The following is a 5000-nucleotide window of genomic DNA, read 5'->3' as shown; positions in this document are numbered from 1 at the left end:
TCTGCATCACGGCCACTGGTGGCAGATGGGTGATGACTCATCGCTGTGGCTCCGCCCACCTCAGGAGCTGGCGGTGGATTGACAGGAAGCTGAGATAATGGAGTCACCACGGCAACAACCCAACCGCTCTGTGTTTAATGTGGCTTACAGCCTGAGAGAGAGAAAGAGAGAGAGAGAGAGAGAGAGAGAATGGGCGAGATTAAGACAACGATAAGACAATACAAAACAGGTAAAAACACAATAAAAACAACCAAAGGAAATGAATGAGAATGACAGAGAGAAAGAATGAAGGAGAGAGGGTGCAAGAGAGAGAAAGCAAGAGAACGAAACAGGGAATGAAAGAATGAGAGAGGGAAAGAAAGTGAAAGGTGAAAACAGGGTGATGATGGGGGGGGGGCGGCTTGATGATCTTGAACAAAGACGTCTAGACGTAAAATCCCAAAACAAACAACCCTGACACCAGGCGACCCGTTCGCATGACAACCTGGCGGAGCACGGGCTATGCGCATTGTATGGCCAGGGTATTTAAAGCACGCATGTTGCGAAAAGAAAGGAAGACTTCCTCCATTGAGATGGGGGAGTTTGTCCAGTTTTACGGGAAACTAGCAGTTTGACAGCAAGGCGATAAATTAAGCGCAATTTCATTCAGACGCGACTGACGACAATGCTGATGTAATGTTGCGCACTTCCCGTCAAGTTTTCACCTAATGAGGCTGTACCCTCCAAACATGCGGTGCCCTTACTTTTCCAAGTAGCCCTTTTGATTGAGATTAAACAGAGGTGGAATGTCCTGGGGGTCAGAAAGTAAAAGCCTTCGTATGTGTTTCAGCCAGCCAAACGCCTTTATTTAAATTGTTTTAAATTATTTACGGTACGGTTTGCTCTGACGGCATATGAAACGGCTTCTCCGGCCTTTAAAGCGTAGGCCTACCTCATTATTGATTCGAGCTACACCCCCCAACACACCCACCAAACATACCGCAAAGCCTGTTGCAAAACGTTGCACATCATTGTGAAAAACACATATCGTTCAGCGCAGAAACCGCAGCAGAACGTTTTCAGCGTGAACATGCCTTTCTCAGGCGCCATAGGAACACTCTACGGTTTGCAACAGGATGTTCCACGCGCCACGGTTTCTGTTTAAATAAACGCTTTGCTACGTTTTTTTTTTGGTCGGGGCTGAACGTGGCCCAGGGTTGTCCAGCTCTGTTTTTCGGGGGTAAGCGGGAGGTCAGCGGTAGAGCGTGTCCCGGCGCCGCGGTGCTGCTTCATTTTATAATTTTATCACAGCGCCGCATTATTAATGCACTTCAGCGGTCGGTTACAGGAAATCCCACGCGAGTTATGACAATGGGTCGCTCGATCAGAGGTGAGGGAGATTAGAGAGCAGAGGTCTCGCTGCGGCTTCCTCTTTCAGAGCTTCTGGCAGCGATCGCAGCAAAGCCCCGCGGTAGACGACGCGTTTTCGTTTACGTCGTTTGGCAGGCGCTTTTAATCCGAAGCATCTCAACAAGCGTCAACTCCGGCTATGGCGATCTTGAAATTACAAGCAAGCAGTGTGTTTCAGAACATAGCTTGCGCTGATCGAACCATGTTGATTATGGAGCTGGTCTGAACTGGTCATCCGGCTGTTTCCAAACCTAGCTTGAGCCACCAGCAGAGTTAACAAGTGTCAAATCCATAAATAGCGAAACAATCGCGTGTAGCGCGGTCATAGGCATAAACAATAGTCAGAGGAATTTTAGATATGCACTCAGGCGTCAGACAGGAACATGCAAACAGTTCCTCGTGCTGCAGCGTAAAAAGTTTAACCGCGTGCTGGAACCCTATTCTGCAGCCGTTACACGCCACACTACAGGGTGAAAACACATGTAGAAAAAAAATCCATGCAGATCACTGATTATTTTAAAAAGAAAACACAGAAGCCGGGGGGGGGGGAGGTGGAAGCCACCTGTCAACCTGTCAATCATCCCCTGTGTCACTCTCCCCGCTGTCCCACACCTGTGCGGAGAGGTCGATGCACCTGAGAGAACAGGTTGGAGGGAATGTGTGCGGCTCGTGAGGCATTCCAGCCCTCTGTCCCGGAGCAGGGGGTCTGAGGGGGTATTCATGAGGGGCGCTGTGTTCTCTCGCTGTGCTTTTCATTCGCAGTCAGTCCTGTACTCATCACAGGTACATGAAATACTTCCTTCTCGGAAGCGGAGGAGTGTGTGCATATACAGTACACAAGTGTGTGTGTGTGTGTGTGTGTGTGTGTGAGGGAGACAGAGACAGCAAGAGAAAGAATGTGTGCTATGTGTGCATGTGTAATAAAGTGTGTGTGTGTGTGTGTGTGAGTGAGTGAGTGAGTGAGTGTGTGAGTGTGTGTGTGTGTGTGTGCGTGTGTGTGAGTGAGTGTGTGTGTGTGTGCATGAGTGAGTGAGTGAGTGTGTGAGTGAGTGAGTGAGTGTGTGAGTGTGTGTGTGTGTGTGTGTGCATGAGTGAGTGAGTGAGTGTGTGAGTGAGTGAGTGAGTGAGTGAGTGAGTGAGTGAGTGAGTGAGTGTGTGAGTGAGTGAGTGAGTGTGTGAGTGAGTGAGTGAGTGAGTGAGTGAGAGGGTGTATGTGTATGAGTTTGAATGACTGAGTGAGTACACTTTGTTGTACGTCGCTCTGGATAATGTAATGCCATGTAATGTAATGTGATGTAATGTAAAGGAGTGTGTAAGTGTGTAAGGAGTGACAGAGAGGTCGTTTCTGGGCCTGCTTCAGAGGACGTTTTCTGCTTTATCGTTGAGCCTCACACTGCCGGATACAGAGCTGCTCGTCAGCGTCATCACTGTGAAACCCTGTGACATCACTCTCCCACGCCACTGAGCGTTAGCATGGGGGTGAGCCGAGTAGAAAACCCCGGGGCAGGGATGAGAGATGTCTGGATGTCGCAGCGTGCGGTCATGCTGAAAACCCAGACTCTTAGAGCGAACCGCCCACAGCCCAGCGACTGTAGAGGAGGAGGAGGATTAATCATAACGTGATGAGTGGTGTGTGTGGTGGTTTCTCCTGCATTTGTGGCTGGGGTGAGGCTGGTTTCTCCTGGATTCATGGGTGGGGTCAGGCTGGTTTCTCCTGGACTCATGGGTGGGGTCAGGCTGGTTTCTCCTGGATTCATGGGTGGGGTCAGGCTGGTTTCTCCTGGACTCATGGGTGGGGTCGGGCTGGTTTCTCCTGGACTCATGGGTGGGGTCAGGCTGGTTTCTCCTGGACTCATGGGTGGGGTCAGGCTGGTTTCTCCTGGACTCAGGGCAGGGGTCAGGTCGGTTTCTCCTGGTTCTTGGCTGGGGTCAGGTTGGTTTCTCCTGGTCCTTGGCTGGGGTCAGGCTGTTTTTCCGATGCTGCTGGCTGTCCAGCCGGGTTGTCTCCAGTGCAGGAGGACAGTTTTCCGGATTGTTCTGCGGGGCCTCTGTGTCTTATCAGACACTGCATTCTGGGCTGCCACTCTCTCACCCAAAAATGGCGAAATCTGAAGCTGAGCCAGGGGGCACGGATTTAAAAACATTTTGCAGCATTGTTTGTGTACTCAGGGCGGCTGCCCAGGTTTCTCCTCAGAGGGGAAGAATCAACGAACAAAAACCTTTTTTTAAAAAAAAGTCTGGCAGCTTTTGAGCACAACCCTTTGCTGATCTAATCGTTCTCATGTCGACTTCTGTTGCTTGAGTCACGGGGTGTTTTTGTATTTGATATTTTTTTCAGCATTGTTAGTTTGATTTCACATGATACATACGCAAACCATGGGGCATTTGTGCTGTGTGTCTTCATGATGTGATGCGTGTTGTTGGTCCATCTACCTGCCTGGATGGTAACTTGTGATTGTGCTTCGTAACACACGCATCACTTCCTGTGAATTAGTGCAGATTGTACTTCATCCCCAGGGCACCGCAGTGCCCCAGAGTTCGCTCTGCACTGACGTACGATGTTTGCACAAGCTACATATTTTTGTTTCGCTCTCAGGTTTGTAAAAAAATATTTCACATCTATCCAAATAACCAAAATTAGAGGGCAAAAATATTTGGGTTTGGTAAAAACTAGAAAAGAAAAAGAAACCCTGCAGAACAAACCCAGTGGCCTGAGAATTCCCAAACCTGGAGCGTTCCCAAACCCAGAGCGTTCCCAAACCTGGAGTGTTCCCAAACCCGGTGCGTTCAGCGTTCCCAAACCCAGAGCGTTCCCAAACTCAGAGCTTTCCCAAACCCGGAGCGTTCCCAAACCCGGAGCGTTCCCAAACCTGGAGTGTTCCCAAACCCGGTGCGTTCAGCGTTCCCAAACCCAGAGCGTTCCCAAACTCAGAGCTTTCCCAAACCCAGAGCGTTTCCAAACTCAGAGCTTTCCCAAACCCAGAGCGTTCCCAAACTCAGAGCTTTCCCAAACCCGGAGCGTTCCCAAACCCGGAGCGTTCCCAAACCTGGAACGTTCCCAAACCCGGAGCGTTCCCAAACCCAGAGCATTCCCAAACCCGGAACGTTCCTAAACCCAGAGCATTCCCAAACCCAGAACGTTCCCAAACCTGGAGCACTTAAACGGATTAATTAAAGCAGTTAATTACACAGTTAAGAACATTTAAAAGCAAGTACTTTGTTCACCACTAAACCTACCTCCTTGGTCCACAATGCACCTTTTGGAATAGATTCTCATCTGATCTGGAAACCCCAAACATCATTCATCATCACCAACCCGTTGATTCAGGTGACCCCCCCCCCCCGCCAGTGACTCACCCCCCTTCCTGTGACTCTTCTGTTCTGTCTCCATGGCAACGGGCCAGTCACCTTCCACAGGGCCTCTACGATTGGCCGATTTGTGTGTCATCACTAAGGATAGGCAGTAGGTCAAACACATGTATCTGGAACAGGTGCAATATTAGCGTGTATGCATTTCATATGGACGCAGGCTGCCTTTTCTAAATAGCTTATGACTTCTGTGTCTCTTGAAATACCACTCTCTCTCTCTCTCTGTATCTCTCTCTAATGCA

General features: G+C 49.6%; 1 protein-coding gene across 1 annotated transcript in view; it reads left to right on the top strand.

Moving 5' to 3' along the window:
- The window catches only part of lck (LCK proto-oncogene, Src family tyrosine kinase), a 47293-nt gene that overhangs the window by 37092 nt on the left and 5201 nt on the right, over positions 1–5000 (top strand). The window lies entirely within an intron of this gene.

The sequence above is a fragment of the Conger conger genome, chromosome 1, assembly GCF_963514075.1.
Source record: "Conger conger chromosome 1, fConCon1.1, whole genome shotgun sequence".
Taxonomy (NCBI): domain Eukaryota; kingdom Metazoa; phylum Chordata; class Actinopteri; order Anguilliformes; family Congridae; genus Conger; species Conger conger.
The sequence above is the reverse complement of the archived record's forward strand: the minus strand, read 5'-3'. Positions and strand labels throughout refer to the sequence as shown.